Source organism: Bos grunniens, chromosome 8 (genome assembly GCF_055505025.1).
Source record: "Bos grunniens cultivar Pamir isolate PY7600 chromosome 8, Bosgru_T2T1.0, whole genome shotgun sequence".
Taxonomy (NCBI): domain Eukaryota; kingdom Metazoa; phylum Chordata; class Mammalia; order Artiodactyla; family Bovidae; genus Bos; species Bos grunniens.
Window position 1 is genome coordinate 23,074,148 of NC_141172.1, and position 21,404 is coordinate 23,095,551.

Genomic DNA, 21,404 nt, shown 5'->3' on the forward strand with positions numbered 1-21,404 from the left:
TAATTTTCCTCCCCCTGAATTATCTCAAAATCATATAAGCAGAAGCTAAGCTAGGTCTGCATTTCTCTTACAACATTTAACAAAAGTGGAATTTTCTGAACAAAGAGAATTTTAGATGTTATCAGCTCTTCAAGGAAAAGGACTCACTGATTAGTAAAGTCTCTAGTGAGTAAACACATATTAAACCACAATGCCAAAGGTATTGTACTAATCATTACTTTGCCAACAAAGGTCGTCTAGTCAAGGCTATGGTTTTTCCAATAGTCATGTATGGATGTGAGACTTGGACTATAAAGAAAGCTGAGCACCGAAGAATTGATGCTTTTGAACTGTGGTGTTGGAGAAGACTCTTACGAGTCCCTTGGACTGCAAGGAGACCAACCAGTCCATCCTAAAGGAGATCAGTCCTGAATATTCATTGGAAGGACTGATGTTGAAGCTGAAACTCTAATCCTTTGGCCACCTGATGCAAAGAACTGACTCAAAAGAACTTGAAAAGACCCTGATGCTGGGAAAGATTGAAGGCGGTAGGAGAAGGGGACGACAGAGGATGAGATGGTTGGATGGCATCACCGACTCAATGGGCATGAGTTTGAGTAAACTCCAGGAGTTGGTGATGGACAGAGAGGCCTGGCGTGCTGCAGTCCATGGGGTTGCAAAGAGTTGGACACGACTAAGCGACTGAACTGACTGAACTGAATTGTACTAATGATCACAGGAACTATTTTTTGGACTTTGGGGTTTTATCATCCCTCACATTTGGGTGTGCAGGTATAGAACTTCCAATATTTTAATTTCATCAAAGAAAGATTTCATGCTGGAGAAGGTGTGGAGAAAAGGGAACCCTCTTACACTGCTGGTGGGAATGCAAACTAGTACAGCCACTATGGAGAACAGTGTGGAGATTCCTTAAAAAACTGGAAATAAAACTACCTTATGATCCAGCAATCCCACTGCTGGGCATACACACTGAGGAAACCAGAAGGGAAAGAGACACGTGTACCCCAATGTTCATCGCAGCACTGTTTATAATAGCCAGGACATGGAAGCAACCTAGATGTCCATCAGCAGATGAATGAATAAGAAAGCTGTGGTACATATACACAATGGAGTATTACTCAGCCATTAAAAAGAATACATTTGAATCAGTTCTAATGAGGTGGATGAAACTGGAGCCTATTATACAGAGTGAAGTAAGCCAGAAAGAAAAACACCAATACAGTATGCTAACGCATATATATGGAATTTAGAAAGATGGTAACAATAACCCTGTGTACGAGACAGCAAAAGAGACACTGATGTATAGAACAGTCTTATGGACTCTGTGGGAGAGGGAGAGGGTAGGAAGATTTGGGAGAATGGCATTGAAGCATGTATAATATCATGTATGAAACGAGTCGCCAGTCCAGGTTCGATGCACGATACTGGATGCTTGGGGCTGGTGCACTGGGACGACCCAGAGGGAGGGTATGGGGAGGGAGGAGGAAGGAGGGTTCAGGATGGGGAGCACATGTATACCTGTGGCAGATTCATTTCGATATTTGGCAAAACTAACACAATATTGTAAAGTTTAAAAATAAAATAAAATTTAAAAAAAGGAAGATTTCAGAAAACCTTATCATCTATTATTTTATAATTTCAAAAAAGAAGGAGCATGTTGACACAAGGAAACTAAAAAGGGCATAAATAAAGGATGAAAGTGAAAGTGTCAGTCGCTTAGTGGTGTCCAACTCTTTGCAACCCCATGGACTAGAGTCCACCAGGCTTCTCTGTCCATGGAATTTCCCAGGCAAGAATACTGGAGTGGGTTGCCATCCCTTCTCCAGGGGATCCTCCCAACCAGGGATCAAACCTGGGTCTCCTGCATTACAGGCAGATTCTTTATCTGAGCCACCAGGGAAGCCCTAAAGAAAAGATAGTCCTCTAAATTGAATATATGAACTTTAAAAAATCCTGTCTACATAATCCTTATTTTTTCCCCTTTGGTGCAGACTGGTAACAGCATCCCTCATGGGTCAGCCAATGAGGGTACACTGGTAGGGTGTACCCAGAATATAAAGACACAACTATTGCTTCAAACAAAGCTACAATCAGCTGGGGGGTATAAAATATAAACATTGGAAAATTAATAATAATTATAAGCGATAATTCAACATTATCAGTGAGTTTATAAAGTGTAAAAGTATTTTTTATATAAAGGGGAGATCCCTGGGAGCTGGGGAGCGACCACAAGGCTTAGTGAAAACACAGTGATCTGAGCTGTATTTTGAGGAATGAAGAGAGATTGGAAATTTTAGAGAGGAAATATCAGATAGAAGCATTGTGTGAGTCAGACCGAAACCCAAATGCAATAGAGCTATTGGTTCAGTGGTATGAGCTCAAAATGTCTGTGTGGTGCTGTGTCCGTTTGTGGAAGCATTCTCCCTTGAAGACTAAGATGTCTAAACCAGCACAGCTTATTGTGGGCAGGACAAAAAGCAAAATTTCTGTGAGTGAGTTACTAGGTACAATACCAAAAGGATCCACTCCTGCTTCCATCCCTTGATTTCTAGACCCACATGTTCTGGCTGTGGAAACAGTAGCATTCAGTGGTCTCTGATACACTGTCCTGTTTCATAGAACATTTTCTTTTCAAATGTCATCTCCCAACTGGCACTATAATCACGTCTTCAGTAAGGCATTGTGCCTTTCTCTTAGGCTAGCTGCTTACAGATACTGGGCTGCGGTAAAGGTCAGTTAGTGCAGTGGGTAGGATCCCAGTGCTGTACATCTTTTGCAATAAGTGAGTTCCTTAATCACACCCAGTACTGTGCAGAATGCCATGATGGTGAGGCAACCTGAGTGTCCTTGGCTAAAGATGCTGGCAGAAAATATTATAGACAGGAAAAACAAATCCATATCCAGAATATGTGTGAGTCTTGTGAAGATAGATCTCTGCTGTCTCTGTGGTAGAAGAGATCTAATGTAATCGACCTGCCAGCAGGTGGCCAGCCACTTCCCACGTTTGTGTACATTTAAGTTAAGGGTAATGAAAAAGTACATAGTTCAATAAAATTAAAACATAGGTCCATGAAACAACTTATATAAAATGATTATTGCTGTATTCAAAATAGTCCCAAACTATAAACCATCCACCTATCAACAAGGTAATTGATATATATTCTTACAGTGGAATACCCTGGAATACAGTGGAATATTTCTTACAGTGGAAAGATACCCTGGAGAAGGGAACAGCTATCCACTCCAGTATTCTGGCCTGGAGAATTCCATGACTGTGTAGTCCATGGGGTCACAAAGTGTAGGACACGACTGAGCAACTTTTACTCACTTACAGTGCACTATTACTCATCAATAAAAATGAATTAATACTAAGACACAGCAACATCAATTCTCATTTTCAAAAACACGCTCAACAAAAGAAGCCAGCTATAAAATGTACATCCTATATGATTCCAATTACATGAAGTTGCATAACGTGTAAAATCAATCTATGATAATAGAAATCAGAATAGCATTGCCTAGGGAGAGGGAAAGGGAATCCCAGAGTACTTTCAGGGTGATAGAAATGTTCTATATCTCAATTAGGGTAGAGGTTACACAGCAGTATACACTTATCAAAACTCATTGAATGACATACTTAAATTGAGTATATTTCATCCCCTGTAAATTTTACCTCAATGAAAAATTCAGTAATAATTTAGATACATAATAAAGTCACAAAAACATCAGTAATCCCAAAGACTCATGACAAAGACTCATGACTTTCCTATTCATCAGAAAGACTAAAGCGAAAACACAAGTTCTGACCATATGGAAACCAAGGTTTGAATTCATTCCCCAGAAGTCAAGTCACAAAAGAGAAAGTGGCAGAAAGCTCAGGTAAAGTTCATATGTGACTGAACAGGGACATAGGAAGCATAATTAAGTCCTCTGAAATCATTAGTCACAAGCTGGAATCTAGATTGCCAGGAGAAATATCAACAAACTCAGATATGCAGACAACACTATCCTAATGGCAGAAAGTGAAGAGGAACCAAAGAAATGTGATGAAGGTGAAAGAGGAAAGTGAAAAGGCTGGCTTTAAACTCAACATTCAAAAAATTAAGATCAGAGCATCAGGTCCCATATCACATCATGACAAATAGATGAGGGGAAAGTGGAAGCAGTGACAGATTTTTCTTGGGCTCCAAAATCACTGTGGATGTTGACTGCAGCCATGAAATTAAAAGACACTTGCTGCTTGGAAGAAAAGTTATGACAAACATAGACAGCATATTAAACAGCAGAGACATCACTTGGCTAACAAAGGTCCATGTAGTCAAAGCTACAGTTTTTCCAGTAGTCATGTATGGATAGAAGAGTTGGACCATAAAGAAGTCTGAGTGCTGAAGAATTGATGCTTTTGAAGTGTGGTGTTGGAGAAGACTCTTGAGAGTCCCTTGGACTGCAAGGAGATCCAACCAGTCAATCCCAAAGGAAATCAACCCTGAAAATTACTTGGAAGGATTGATGCTAAAGCTCCAATACTTCAGCCACCTAATGGGAAGACCTGACTCATTGGAAAAGATCCTGATGATGGCTACTGCTGTTGAAGGCTGGATACTGATTTGACTGTAAAAAGAGTTACAGTTATAAGGATTGTAAATTATTGAAAGAGGCTACCTGGGAAAATGATACTAGTTTCCCTCCTTTACTTTGTGGATGAGTACTGTCCCAGGATGAGTTTGGATAATAGCCTTTCTGTGCATAGTCTCACAATCACAAATTCTCCTTAAGTTCCTATGATTTTTCCACTTATGTTATTTGTTTTCAATTCTGTTTTGCCATTTTGAAAATTATATACTATAATTTCTTGGAATTGTCGCTAGAGTTAATCTGTGTTTTCAAGCCTGATGGGAAAATGTTCATCAACTGTGAAAGTGAAAGTGAAGTCACTCAGTCATGTCCGACTCTTTGCAATCCCATGGACTGTAGCCTACCAGGCTCCTCCAGCCATGGGACTCTCCAGGCAAGAGCACTGGAGTGGGTTACCATTTCCCTCTCCAGGGGATCTTTCCCATCCTGGGATTGAACTCCGGTCTCCCGCATTGCAGGCAGATGCTTTACCCTCTCAGCCACCAAGGTAGCTTCCTAACTTGCATGGACTTTCTCCATCATTTTCCACCAGTCAGACTTTGACCCATTCTTCAAACAATTATGACTTATTGTTCTCTCTTGAACTACATTGTCAATCCATGACACAAAAGAGTATGTCAGAAGTTACACAAAGAAATACAAAAACAAAGAGAAAAAGATAATTCAGACTAAATTGGCCTACCGGTATTATGTGGGCAGAGTAAAAATGAGGGAAGCACTTTGCCATCATATCTAGCAGAAATCACTCCTGTCTTAGCATGTTGCTGTAAGAGAAGTAGGGACAAGTCATTGGAAAATTAAGATGGCCTTCAGGTCATTGATGATCAAACAAAGAGATCTGGCTCTTTGAAATCAGTAAGAAATCTGTATTTGCTTGCATCACCTTTTTGGCCTAAGACAAAGATGGCTTCTGAATACAGGCTCTCAGAAACTTGTCTTCTCAAACATTAAAAAAAGAGAAGAGATTAATTAGATACAGTCTTGGTCATCACTTAGGCTGTATCTGTAATAGCATAGACTTTCTATACTAAGAGCCCTGTCTACTTGCATTTAACACTGTATTTCTCAAGCCTAGAGGGCCATAGATTAAATTTTTTTTAAGTATCATCTTTTAGCATCCTAATGAATTGGAGTTGCATTGAATTTACTTCAGAAATTTCTAGTCTATACAACAAGACTTGGTTGATCATTTTGATAGAATCAGCTATTAATCTCTTCTATAACTCGTGTGTGTGTGTGCGCGCGCGCACGCTTAGTTGCTCAGTCATGTCTGACTCTTTGTGACCCCATGGACTGTAGCCGACAGGCTCCTCTTCTATAACTCATAGCTATCCTATAATAAGATTTTAAAATGTTTGTGTATTGAATGATAACTTCTCTCTGTATAAATTGGAGTAGTTAGTAGTTTAACGTCAGCCAAATGATTCTGGAAGCATAGGTTGTGGGTTCCCTTTTTAACTTCTCAATGGCACAGATGTTTAGGGTTATAGCTGAAATATTCTTCTTGGGAGAACAAAATCTGAGAAATCCTCTTTTTTTGTGCTGGTTGATTCTGCCTGCTCTGAAACCATCATCCCTGACCCAGCTTTGTCATTTCATCCAAGAACTGTGGGAATGGCTGGGCGAGAGCAGACAGGCACAGATGTGATATAAATTCTATCCCACCACTAAAAAGTTCATCTCAAAGTAACAAGCAAACACCAAATAGTCAACTGATACTGAATCAGCAATGCTATCTTTTCCATTATGCTAGAATATTTTAATGTGGTGTTTATCATGGGCAAAATGTTTGCTTCTAGAATTGCTAACATTTCTAATGCATACATTCTTCTAAGTTTAGCATGAAAAAGCAATTATAATCTGAATGGCATATTTGTCCCTAAATGGATTCTTTATTTGGAAGTCAATAACTTTGTTTCAGAAGGAAAATAAATATTTGGCATGTTGATGATTTGAGATTTTTTTTTCTCACCACCAGAAGTCTTTGTCCCTTTCTTTGTCTTATGAACTACTGAATTTAAGTCAGTGTTATGTCCTTCCTAATTAAAATTATTTTTAGAATTCAGTTGGAGAAATAAAAGGCCTGTGAATCAAATGTAATTGAGAATCCAATGACATTTGTAGTACAGTGATTGTTCAAACTGATTTGACTTCAAATTTATTTGGAGACATGCTTTTAAAATTCATGCTTTTTTTTAAATTCAAGTTTCAGCACAGTTTATAAGCAGCTCTGTTTTATGGTCTAGCAGGGAGAAGGTATTTCAGATGGAAGGGACAGTTAAAGGGTAAGAGCAGTAGAGGAGTTTGAAAAGAAGCATAAAAACAATGGGCTTGCTTTTACACCCAAACTTCTAGGTGAGAGATATATCAAGGAGACCTTGAATTGTCTTCTCCTGGCAGTCAGACTGAAATACGTACAGGTACTTAATAGCTGTTGGTGACTAGAATTCATACAGTTCAGCTTTTGCCAGCCATGAAATTTCCTCTTTGCCTCACAGGTCAATGCCAAAGCCTCCAGAATCCTTGTAATGTCCAGCTATGAAAGGGCAGGAGTCTGGAGTCCCCTGGGTCTGGATGACCTGCCATCCTGAAAATCTGGGAGACTTGGTCTATTTCATTCCATTTTGAGAGATCCTGATGTAGTTGGGAATTTAGGTTTCAAATATTAATAGATGATTTGGGGCCTAACTCTTAGCTGTTTGGTTTGGGGCGAGTTATTTAACTTTTCCCAAGAGTCAATTTCCTGATTTATAAAATGTCGCTACTACATTTTGGGTTGGGTTCCCTGGTGGCTCAGTCGATAAAGAATCAGGTTGCAATGCAGGAGACCTGGGTTTGATCCCTAGATCAGGAAAATCCCCTGGATAATGAAATGGCAACCCACTATACTATTCTTGCCTAGAAAATTCCATGGACAAAGGAGCCTGCTGGGCTACACTCCATGGGGTCACAAAAGAGTTGGACATGACTTAGTGACTAAACCACCATCATAGCTGTTGTATTTAGCCAATAGTAATACTTATCTCACAACATTATGGTGAGAATCTAATGAACTGATGCATGTCAAAATCTGGATACATGTATATGTATGGCTGAATCCCTTTGCTGTCCACCTGAAACTATCTCAACATTATTAATCAGCTGTACTCCAATACAAAATACAAAGCTTTTTAAAAATCTAGCACGATGCCTCATGACAATTAAACACATAGAAAGTGTATTGTAAAAAGAATCTTAATTTAAAAGACCTCAGATTCCTGAGGGGCTCCCCAAAAGAATTTACTTTATCAGAGGCAAAGATGTCCTCTCATACTTGAAGCAAAACAATTGCTAGAAGATTTCTCTTAGCCATAAAACCCAATATCTAAGACAGACCAAGTTGGTGGCTGGGCTCACAGTATCCTCAACGGCTCCATGGCAATCCTGGAGAGGTGCCAAGGCGCTTTGGGAAAACTACCAGAAAGACTGATCCATCATCATTATAGAGCTGGTCCCTCATCAGCCATCTGCCCCTTCCCCTGGGGAAGGAGTCTGGGTCCAAGGGAACAAATTAGGCCAATATCATCCCAGGTTGTGTTTATTTACTCTCTTTCCTACATCAATTTTTTTAAAAAGATAAAGTCTGCAGAGAATCCAGATACAATAAAATTCCAAATTTTAAGTAATAACAAGGAAAAGAATAATCATACTAGAAGAATTAAAGTAAGAAAAATGTTATAATTTTATAAAAGAGCGAAGAGAGAAAGGAAGGAAGTGAGGGAGGAGGGGGAAAATGGGAAGAAGGGAGCTCCTCGTCTTCCCAACAGCCAAGGCAACTTGGGAAGCCTGGAAGTTTCTTAAGTTCCAGTCTCTGCTTAAAGGGCACTGGCCAGATCATCAGAGGAGGCAAGCGTTTTCTTGGCCTAATACTCTGAGATTCATTTATCAGGTAAACATCTAAATAAGAAATACTGAGTAATGTGATATATAGACCTTCAATGCCACTTGGAGTTATTTTTCAATGACATGTTATTCTGTATTGCACATCTTTTTGCCTCTACTCAGTCCTCATTAAAAGCCCATCATAAGTGATAATTCTGTGAATCTAGTATTGTGGAGAGGTGGTGCAGGTCCAGAGGGAGACAAGTCAGTGAAAGAACTGAAGGAAAGTTCTTGGAGGGGATGAGGATTTTCATGATGAACATAATTAAAGCAGAGGCTGATAAAGAATGCTGAAACCAAGGAATTGGAAGGGCCATCAGTTTGGATGTTGTGAGACACCTTACTAATTTGTGAGCCAGATGATAAACGCATCTAGTTCTCAGAAATTAAAAGATTTTTCTAGGAATTGTGCAGATGGCAGAATCAAGAAGGGAGGGTAAGAGAGAAAGTGAACTGAAGAAAGAGCTGAGTGCTTGCAACCTGCCAGGCCCTCTGCCAGTATCCTGAACAGTGAATTATTTAACCTTCACCACCACCCAGCATGATCTTAGTCTCTGAGCGGCGAAGGCCAGTGTCAAACTGGGCAGTCTGAGCCCCTTCACACCAGCCATGGAAGTGACCCCTATGGGCTTCCCAGGAGGAGAGTTTCAAGAGAGAGGATAGAGCTAGGAAGAAAGCAGCAGAGAGGAACCAGACCGTGCGAACCCTCACATCCTATGAGTTCCAGGTACACGGAGAAAGTGTGGTCTCTACAATGAGAGTTTTACAGGGAAAGTCGGATTTCAGTTCTTGTGTAAAGACCAAGAAAAGTCAGAACACAGTTGAAGATGAAAAGGAAGAGTAGGTAGAAGAGTTTGGGAAGAGAAGAGCAGGCAACGTGGGGAATAGCTGGCAGTGGAAGGAAGGGCAGCTGGCGGTCCATTAGTGATCCAGAAGAAGAACTGTTAAGTGCATTAAAATAACCCCACACACATTTCAGATAGAATGTTGACGTAGTGCCAGAGCTACTCCGGTCCCTAGAGGCAGACCCTTCCCTCATTTCAAACTTCCCCTACTACACCCCCTCTTCAGCAAAGTAGCTACCACTGGGCTACCTACCAGCATACCCTCCCTTCCAGTGATGCGTTCTTTTATGACACTTTATTTTTTAAAATCCTTTGCATCTGTCCAATCTGTATACTCCAACCAGATTTTATCCTGTTTTTAAAACTTGGAGGGAAAAATTAAAAGCGGGGATAGGCTATGACTCGCCCAATCCTCAAGTGAATCTCATAACTATGAGTCCCTCTCATTCATGAATTTAGACTCAGAATTCTAGGAAAATACGTTCATTTCCTATTTTTAAGCATATTTAATTCATATTCTACTTTGTAGAGGATAAACAAAGCTATCTACCAAACAAAGTGCCTCTGTGTCTACTTGTAATTGAATCATCATAGAATCATTTATACATAAATAAATAATAATAATAACCATCATAAAAAAGCAGGCTGAGATTGTTAAAAATTAATCCTTTGCTGCTTTATGTTAGGAAGGCAACATGAGGACAGATGGACGTCAAAAGGACATGCTCATGTGGAAATTGTTCAGATGAGGCTCGGTTTGCAAAGGAAATGGTGTTGGCTGATGGAAATAGTCTAGACATGCCTTATACATAGTGACTCCAGAGGTCATGGAATCCTCTAGGGGAGCATGCTTACATCAATAGGAAACTTTAAGTAGATGACTTCTCCTCACACAGCTAATAAACAGAAGGGGTATCTCTAGGGGATAGGCGTGAGGAACAAGAAAATATCATCCTATTCCCTTGATTGTAGGACAGTGACTTAATAATAGCTTTTGACTTGTTTGCTTTGGTGAGGAGGCAAGAAGAAACTTGGGAGTGGGGACAGAAAACAAAGGGATACTGCACTAAACATTCGTGTTGCACGTAAGCCATGCTCCCATTTCACAGACGTCAAAACATATGAAACCGTGCATCTTAGAATCAAGGCGGTATGGTAGTAAAGCTCGTCATACCTTAGCACTACTACCACTTCTTTAGATTCCACATGTAAGCAATATCATATGATACTTGTCTTTTTCTGTCTGACTGACTTCACTCAGTATGACAATGGATCTATTTACAAAACAGAAAAAGAGTCACAGATGTAGAAGACAAACGTATGGTTGGGGGCTTCCCTGGTGGCTCAGACAATAAAAAAATCCACCTGCGATGCAGGAGAACCAAGTTCAATCTCTGGGTCGGGAAGATCCCCTGGAGAAGGGAAAACAAACTTACGGTTACCAAGGGGGAAGGGGGTAGGGAAGAGATTGGGACTGACATATACTCACTACTGTATATAAAATAGATAATTAAAATAAAAAACCTATACAATAAACCTACTGTATAACACAGGAAACTCCACTCAATATTCTGTAATAACCTATATGGGCAAAGAATCTATAAAAGAGTAGATATATGTGTGTGTGTGTGTGTGTATACATATGTATATATATATATATATATATATATATATATCTGACTCACTTTGCTATATAGCAGAAACTACCACACCAACTAATACTCCAATAAATCAACTATACGCCAATAAAAATTAACTTTAAAAAACTTAAATAAAATAAAATAATACAAATGCGGAGAAGGCAATGGCACTCCACTCCAGTACTCTTGCCTGGAAAATCCCATGGATGGAGGGGCCTGGAAGGCTGCAGTCCATGGGGTCACTAAGGGTCGGACACGACTGAGCGACTTCACTTTCACTTTTCACTTTCCTGCATTGGAGAAGGAAATGGCAACCCACTCCAATGTTCTTGCCTGGAGAATCCCAGGGACGGGGGAGCCTGGTGGGCTGCCGTCTATGAGGTTGCACAGAGTCAGACATGACTGAAGCGACTTAGCAGCAGCAGCTTATAAATCTATCTTCTAACACTGCAGCCCCAAACTGGGTGCTGCTGCTGCTGCCCACCAGGCTCCCCCGAATGAGAATAGAATGAAGTCTTTGTCCAACCTGGCATAGGACTCCATCCGGGAGCAGATCTCTTGATACCAAGAGAAAGCACAAAGAAAGGAGAGGGGACAGGGACGAGGAAAGACTGAGAGGGAGATGCGGGGTAGGAAACAGACCACTCCCAGGACTCCCTAGGGGAACTAGGGGAAGTTTTGCTGGAGACCGCACTCTAAGGTACTCTAGTCCTCTCCAGATTCTCTCTCCACCCTGCTTCTCACTGTTTTCCTACAAGTGCCTGGTGGCCTAGAAGATGGGGCTTCCCATCTTTGGTATGCTTGAGTATCCCACTCACTTCAGTGCTCTCCTATCTCTAGACCTTAGCTATCCTGATACACCCCCATAGAGGGCTTCCCTTGTGGCTCAGCCGGTAAAGAATCCACCTGTAACATGAGAGACCTGAGTTTGATCCCTGGGTTGGGAAGATCCCCTGGAGAAGGGAAAGGCTACCCACTCCAGTATCTGGCCTGGAGAATTCCATGAACTACACAGTCCATGGGGTCACAAAGAGTCGGACATGACTGAGCGACTTTGACTTCACTTCACTTCACACCCCATAGAAAGTAAGTCCCCAACTTACATTGCCCAGAAAGCTTTCCCTCTTTCAATGACCATCTTAAATGCTACCTTTTCCATGAAATGTTTCCTTGAGCCTACCTCTTGGCAATCTTTTTTCCTTCTTAAACCCCTTCTCTCATGTTTTGTTTTATGATCATTTATGTCCTTGTCTTACTTTCCCTGGCATAAGTTCATTCAGAGCAAAGATTTTGTCTTAGTAATCTTCCATCCCCTGAGCATGTGAAACAGTCACTTGAAGTCTCATCAAGTATTTAGTTGAATAAAGAGAATGAGAGAGAAATAACATAAACAATGGAGGTAATTCAGACCTCAGTGGGCACCTGCCTAGTGAACACCTGAGTCAGCAGGGCCACCAGAACCACCTTCAGAGGGATCCATCTTCCCTCCTGCCTCTCATGGGTGAGGTTCTTACCAAGATAATTTTAACTCTGGTATTTAAAAATGTTTTTTTATTCAGACAGCATGGTCTCTATAAGCAAAATAACTACTTCATCAGCTGCTTAACCCAAGAAATTAGCTGTTTCAGTGTAGAAGACAAAATCCAGCTGCTCTGGATTTATTGTAAGGCAGGATGTGAGACTATAACTGGGCAATTTTCACCTTCCATACATCCCATAGTAGATGAGTCCCCACTGAATCTCTCCACATACCACACTACAAGCCTAATTCATTCTCTAATTACTAGTGTGTCTGCTTTCTGGAGCAGATGTGAGCTGCTTAAACATGAGGAACCCTTCTTCCCTACCTGAGTCTTACCAGCTCCTGCCTGGCACTTAGTAGGTACTTACTAGTTATTCATAGAAATACATTTCAGGCAAAGTAAAAGAGGAGACTCTAAAGTCTGATCTGTGATTTTTTACTCTATGAAAGATATTACTGAGACAATGGACAAGCTCTATTAGATAATAGAATGCTGTACGTAACTCTACTAGACAATAGAATTGAATCAATGTTAATTTCCTGACTGAAAATTGTACTCTGTCTGTGTAAGAAAATTCTATATTTTCAGGAAAAACACAATGAAATATTCCAAGGTAAAAGGACATCATGCTGGCTATTTCCTCTTAAAGGATTTGGAAAAAAATCACACACACACACATACACACATACACATAAATGTTAATATTTGGGGGAATCTAGGTGAAGGTATTCAGAAATCCTTTGTACTATTCTTTTAACTATCATATAGATCTGAAATTATGTTTATAAAAAAGTGAGAGGGGTGGAAGCTCTATTTTGGCCAAGAAGCCCCTGAAGTCCCCAGCCCACACTTGCCTTAGCCTCAGTAGGTCAGAGAGATTTTCAGTGGCTTTTGAACAAGTACAGATGACACAAAAACCCAACAGCTAGGAAAACCCCACCACAGGCAGCTACAAAAGACTCGGATTGTGATCAACCTGGGATTCTGGGATTTCTTTCCCAACCACATTTGGGAATCCAGGGTTCCTCCAAGTAAAGGTTACCTTCAACTTTTTCAACTTTCTCTTAAGCTGAGAATTCTAGGAGCACTGAAGGATAGTAATGATAACAATGATATATGATTATAATGATAATAACTCATGATAGTTATTATTCATTGACAACTTGCCCTGTGCCAGACACTATGCTTAGAATTTTTCATCCATTGTCAGAATTCCTTCTCATAGAACTCCTAGGACTTAAAAACTATTATTTTACTCAGGTTGCAGAGTTGGACATGACTGAGCGACTGAACAACAAATGCTGAGATAGCTCAGGCTTATAAGGATTTATCTGGGCTAATAAATGGTATGTTACTTCAGGTCCTCCAAAAAACTGATGCCAAGCAGAGATGAAATGGAGAGATCTTATTGGAGGAAATCCCCACAAAAGATAAAGCGAAAAGAAGTAGGCAGGGTGACCCTTCAGACACTGACACAGGTCTGACTTCTGTGAAGGAGAAGGAAGAAAGGAGGACTCCTCCACCTAAGGCTCCCTTGGCCCCTCTTCACCCCCCAGTCTTGGATTGGGGGTCTGAGTTTTTGCATAAGTTTATCATTTTTATGTCTTAAGAGCTAGGGGTGTGATGGTACATTTCTTCTCACAGGTGAGTCCTCCCTTCCTTCCTGCAATGTAATTCTTATAAATTGCAGACTTATTTTTAAATTCTGTTAGTGCTCCTTTTTTCCATAGCTTATGCAGTTACATTTTTTTTTTTCAGAGATACTGCAGAATGAGCTATATAGTTCAGAAGATTACCTAATTAAAGAATCAGGCCTGATATTTTTCCTAGGTAATTCCTTGGTGTTATAAAATATCAAACTTTAATCACAATTTCATGGAGAAGAGTATCAGTAATGATAAGGCTTTATATCCACTCAGGATTATCAGAGGTCACATCTAACATCAAGAAAAGGTCAGGCAGGGAGTTCCCTGGCAGTCTAGTGATTAGGATTCAGTGCTTTAACTGCCATGGCCCAGGTTAAATCTCTGGTCAGGAAACTGATATCCTACAAGATGTGCAGTATGGCATGGTCAAAAAATAAAGAAAAAAGATTAGGCATTTATGGGAGTAAATAAGAATAACATCTGGCCTGGCCCCGGAAAGAAGTAAGTTTTAGTTAAAGCTCTTAGGCCTTTGTTGAGAATGCATTTTCATAAAAGCTCAAAAAGATATCTACTACCATAAACCAAAACTTTTCTCTCTCTCGATGACAAGCCCTTGAGGGGTCTACAGTTTATATGAAGGCCAAGCATCAGTGGCATAGATAACCTGCCTCTTCTAAATAGATCTTATACTTTTACAGAAACTTGCTGATGCTATGATGATTAACGACATGAGACGATATCTTAAAACATTGCTAAGCTCAACGATAGATATTATCATTATGTTATTTCTCAATCCATAGATAATAAAAGTACAACTTTAAACATGCAAGAACTTTTTGATGTTTTTCTGAGTTTCAATCCTGTAAAGAAATTATCCTTCAATAAAAAAAGAAAAAGAAAAAAAATCAGCCTTATATTCAAGATTGGGGAGCTTTGCTGTAGAAGCAATTCCCTGTCAAGGACACTGGGCACTGTGTCAAGTTCCTGCATGTCCTTGGGTTGCTGCTGCTGCTGCTGGTGCTAAGTCGCTTCAGTCGTGTCCAACTCTGTGTGACCCCATAGACAGCCTCCTACCAGGCTCCTCTGTCCCTGGGATTCTTCAGGCAAGAACACTGGAGTGGGTTGCCATTTCCTTCTCCAATGCATGAAAGTGAAAAGTGAAAGTGAAGTCGCTCAGTCATGTCCGACTCTTAGCGACCTCATGGACTGCGGTGTACCAGGCTCCTCTGTCCATGGGATTTTCCAGGCAAGAGTACTGGAGCAGGGTGCCATTGCCTTCTCGGGTCCTTGGGTTAGGCCTTCCTTAAAAGTGATACTACATTCTCAATAGATTCTTTGGCGGTACTTCCAAACCCACCTTAACAAGGCAAAAAGTAAATCTATTTGCTGTAAGATGAATAACAATGTGGAATATCATCATCATATGCTAATTAATGAAACAAAATGAAGGAACTGTGTATTTATTTGTGTACTCTAGAAGCAGAATCTAGATTACAAAGTCTATGTGAGCAGATTTAATTGGATGGATCCAATTTCATTTAGTACCAGTCTATTTCATCTGTTTATGAATTCTCACAGTATAGTACAGATTGGCACCACTCTAAGGACACAGAAGTATGGACAGTTAAATTGGTCTTTTTCACACATAGATGTAAAGCCCTTCTATATAGCAATCATTCACAAACTACCAGTACAAAAAAAATTTGTTTCAAAAATAAGCCAAAGTCATTCAGAGAACACTTAAGATTTTGAAATAACACTGGAAAGCACTTTTAGTGCTTTTTACAGTTCCTGCTAATCTTGTAAACTTCATATTTAAAGTACATACTTAGAGATATATCATAAGGCTAAAATTTAGAGATTTGGTGAAAACATGATTTCATTTGTTACGTAATCAAGTTCTTATATTTGAAATTCAAGTCTTAATTATAATGTGGAATGAGCAAGGTATTATTTTAAACATACCAACACATAGCTACAATTCCCTGATGTTTTATATATGCCTAGTTCCATATTTATAATCCTTCATATGGCCATTATAAAAATTAATATATATAAATATATGTACTCACCCAATGGGAACAGATCAGTTTGGACAAATATCTTTACCTAAGGATTAGTTAGTTTAAATTCAATCTACTTTTGATTGGTTATTTATCTGCCCTTATATTACACTCTCTTTTGCTTCTTGTGGGCAATTAACTCAGAGGCAGTTTGAAATGGCCAGGATGAAACCCATTGTAATGGGCTTTTCAGACATAATTTGCCAGAGTTTCTTTTTCTATTTTTATTGATGCATTTGTGCCATGATACTAACCCACAGATTGAAACAAAGATGATGCCCAGCAGGGTATATTCTGACATACTAAACCTGAGAGAGCAGTCTTTCCTGGATTATTGTTTTGAAACTATGTAAATTAGGCATCTACACCATAAGAGAACTGTTGCTTCTTCAAGCTGTACACCAGATGTGAAATTGCTATATTACTGCTCATCACAAACTACCTCAAACAATTGCATCCGTCCTGCAGGTATTTATTGAATGCGTGCTGTGGGTTTGCCATTATGTGAGATGCAGGTGGTACCCTGTGGTGTGACAGATAGGCAGATAGTACCAAGAACTCCTGCTCCCTCTTGTAGTGTTGACGTGTTCCCTAGGAAGCGGCTGCCTAGTTAGGAGTTATACTTCCCAGAGCCCCTTGTATCTTAGACGGTGTCATGTGACTAGTTCTTATAATCAGAATATGGTTGCAAGTGATCTATGTCCCTTTCGGCTCAAGGTGATTATAACCGTGGCCCTTCTCTATCCTCTTTTCCCACTACTGCAAGCAGAGGACTCTAAGCTCTAGAGGACAGTGGAGCCACAAGATGGAAAAAAGCCTGGTTCCCTGAATAACCATGTGAAGGGAAGCTGCTCACTAACCAGGTGAGAATAAGGGAGGATTTAATTATACAAAGGTGCTTTCCTGATAGCTCAGTTGGTAAAGAATCCGCCTGCAATGCAGGAGACCCTGGTTCAATTCCTGGGTTGGGAAGATCCACTGGAGAAGGGAAAGGCTACCCACTCCAGTATTCTTGGGCTTCCCTTGTGGCTCAGCTGGTAAAGAATCCGCCTGCTGTGTGGGAGACCTGGGTTTGACCCCTGGGTTGGGAAGATCCCCTGGAGAAGGGAATGGCTACCCACTCCAGTATTCTGGCATGGAGAATTCCATAGACTGTTTAGTCCATAGGGTTGCAAAGAGTCAAATATGACTGAGTGACTTTCACTTTCACTTTGACTTGACTATGCACACTGGTTAGGGGTTATGGTTACTTACATCCATGGACTGTACAGTCATGGGGTTGCAAAGAGAGAAAGAAGGAGAGAAAAGCATGTATAGGGTGCTCCTAGTAGAAAAGTACATATGTGATGGATTAAAGGAGACCAGACTATATCAGTCAATTTCAGCAGCTGGTTGCCACAAAATGTATAAGCCTTGGGAAAGTCATCAGGGCTATTAAAAACAGGTTCTCAGTAAAGTGAAAAATAGAGCAAACAATAAATGGGTAATAACATTTGTCCCAACATGGAGGTCTTTGATATTACTTGTACTCTACTGCCCATCATATTGGCTCCATTGTTGTATATAGTGCTTTTGGTTTTTTATCCAGCATGACCTTATGAACTGATGTTGAAAAATAAAATGTTTAACAGTAGGGATACAAAAGAGCCTAACCATTTACAAAATGTACAAAATCTGAAAATATACACCAGAAAGAAATTAAATGTATTCTATCTCCTTGAATATAAAAGATATAAAATTAGTTTTGGGATGGGCTTCAAGGAGTCCATGAATTTCTTGAAGATGCAAACAAAAATCTCTGGATCTATGCATAAATGCCTTTTACTAGAGATAGGTTCTGTAGCATACATCTGATTCTACAAGCTTAAGAACTAAATGGACTAGTGTATAGAGATAATTTAAAAAGTGAGGGTGGGTGGAGGAAAAGAGAACTAAACACTCCCATACTGCAAAAAAAATTAAGAAAGTGCTGAGTTTTAAGGGAGCTAGTAATTAGGCAAGAACAGGGCTTAGGAAAATTGACTCAGAGCCCATCCAATAAACTCAGCATCACTGAGGTTATTTCATTAGTATAAGCAACATATCCTCAGAGGTCATATTTTATTTTCTATAACAGATTGTAAAAGGAAGAAATGAGAGTTGGAAAAATTAAGTGCCTCTTCCAAACTTTGTAGGAGAATCCCAAGGACCTCTCTAGTTACTATTTTTTCTCCTAGTCATCTGATTATTCCCATAAAATTGAAATGGGTGCCAAGAGAGCTCTTACCCTCAAGAATTTAGATCTCTTCTGTGTGTGAGGGCCCGGTGCTTGCAGTGATTAACTTAATAGGGAGGTTCTCTCACATTAGCCAAAATGTATATTCTGCTCTACCTTGAAAAAGAACAAACATTTTTTATAACCCCCAAATCGCAGGCCAGTCAATCTGAGAGATAAATCTTTTAGAATCCTCTGTGAGTTTTCTTTTGACCAAGTTTCAGAACCACATTTTCCAACTGCATGTCTGACATAATGAGAAAATAGTTTCAGACATGATCTTTCCAGTGTTCATTACTCTTATAAGATGCCTCATCTCTTTACTAGAAGCTTGTATATCATTTGTAAAATCTTTCTAAACAGAGGTTTCATTTTTCAATTCCACAGACAGGACCTGCTATTAAATTTAGAAAGAGATGCTTAATATTTAAGGGTTGACAGTAGTTTAGTAAGAATGCCATAGAAACAATTAAATTCCAGTAGGTTAGGACATGATATTTTGTCATTTTATCCAGGGCAGAGTGAGCTCAAGAAGTCTGGCTCATCATGCATGTCGTGACACTGCTTTTGATTATTTACCTTGAGAAATGTAACTGCCAAACCGATTGACAGATGCATACCTGCTGATCAGCACATTTCTCAAAGTCTCCAAGGAAAGAGAAGTGACTACTTCAGGGTTGTCTGGTGAGCATGGATCCAGACACAGAGAGCTGACTCATTTTGATAGCAAGGATTGATCAAGTCATGGTTGTTTTATGAGCTCACCTAAGTTACAGGTATGTTCTGGTAAGTCTGAGCCTTGCTATATGAGAAGACAACCACCCCATCTCACCCTAGAACTATAACTGGCTTCCACTACATTGAAACAGAGTGCGTTGCATACCCTAACACTCATTCTTCTCACCTTCCCTAGGAATGGAATTCTGATTTTCAGTTAGGCATGTTGTCACTCGGAACATTTGAAATTATCTTTCACTGTGTGGGATGTAACCAGATTACTTAGTCTGAACAATGAGATGTTGGTGGGTATAATGGAATGGCTTACAGCAAACCAGCATCCCACCGAGAACAGTTAACAAAGCCAAAAAAAAACAAAAAAGGCAAACAAGAATATGTTTAAAGCCATGAAAGGGCTGCTAAAGCAACCAGAAGGAAGAATATGAAAAAGGAAAAAATAAAAACTCAAGAAATCATAGCCAAGACTTTTCAATTGATTTTTAAAAATCAGCAGTTGAGAAAAAAAGTATATTTATTATCTTTAAAAAAAATAATGCTGACAGCAATTTCTCAGTAGAACTGGAAGTCAGAAGATAATGAGATGATATCTTGAAAATGATGAAAGAAAAAAGAATTAATTCTATATTCAGTAAAACTATCCTTCAAAAATGAAGGCAAAATAAAAAAGTTTTTAAATAAATGAAACAGAATTTTTACCAGAAAACCTGCACAAAGAAAAATACAAATGCTTATCTGACAGAAAGAAAATTATCCTAGTTTAAAACACAGAAATGCAGGAAGTGAAGAAAAGCAATGGAAGGAGAAATAAAAATGAATTATTGAGAATATAGAATAATAATGATGTCTTACAGGCTTTGAAAGATGTGTAGAAATAAAATTAAAAAGTTAAAAGAGGGATAATTGAGTTAATCTAAAGTTTTAATATTATCAGGAAAATGGTAAAATATAATCCATGCTTGTTTAGTCACCCAGTCATGTCCAACTCTTTGGGACCCTTTGGAATACAGTCTGCCAGGCTACTCTGTCCATGGAATTCTCTAGGCAAGAATATTGGAATGGGTTTCCATTTCCTCCTCCAGAGAATCGTCCTGACCCAGGGGTTGAACCCATGTCTCCTGTGACTCCTGCATTGCAGGCAAATTCTTTACCCACTGAGCCATTGGGGGAAGCTCATGTTAGACTGCAAATCAAGACTACAGGCTGAAATCTCTGATAACCTCTGAAAAATTTCATGAAAGAATGGTAAAGACAAAAGTTAATGGGGAGAATGGAATGATAGCAATTGTTTGCTTCATCGAAAAGAAATCAAGAAAATAGAGAAAAAGATAAATAGGTAAAGATACACAGCAAACTGCTAACTCTGACACCTCTGGAGAGTGAAAAGTATTTAAGGGAAAATAAGGGGAAGGATTTTACTTTCTAAAATTTTGGTGTTAGAAATGCTCCCAATAAGGATATTTTCCTTTTGGATTGAAGAGAAGAAAAATGTGATACAATATTTCACATACCTATTTATCTAGCCAAGTATTCTACAAGTTTTATCCATTTCTTCCTGTGGACTGGACACATTACTTGTAAAGTTATTGTTAATATTTGATTATTATACAGTTTAAAACTTTTGTTGTCCGATATAGAGAACAAGCTAGTGGTTACCAGTGGGGAGATGGAAAGGGAGAGGGGCAATAGTAGGATTAAGAGGCATAAACTATTGTGAATAAAATAAGCTACAAGGCTATATTGTACAGAAAATATAGCCAATATTTTATAATAAGTATAAATGGAGTATAACCTTTAAAATTTGTGGCTCACTATATTGCATACCTGTAACTTAGGTTATATTATATTAATATTGAACATCAACTACACTTTAATAAAAAATCATAAATAATTATTATTGTGATACGATCTCATTATCCATTTTGTTTTCTAAAAAGTTACAGGTTGTATACAACAAAGCTATGAATTTTGTCATGGCTTTTGTATAACCAACTACTTTACTGAACTCACTAACTGAATTCGTATTACCGTTTCAGACATTCTGGTATTTGATTATCTTAGGATGCATGGGTGTGCCCTCTTTCTACTTGGTCATGAGTACATGTTGGATTGGCCAAAAGTTTTTATGTAAGAGCTAATGGG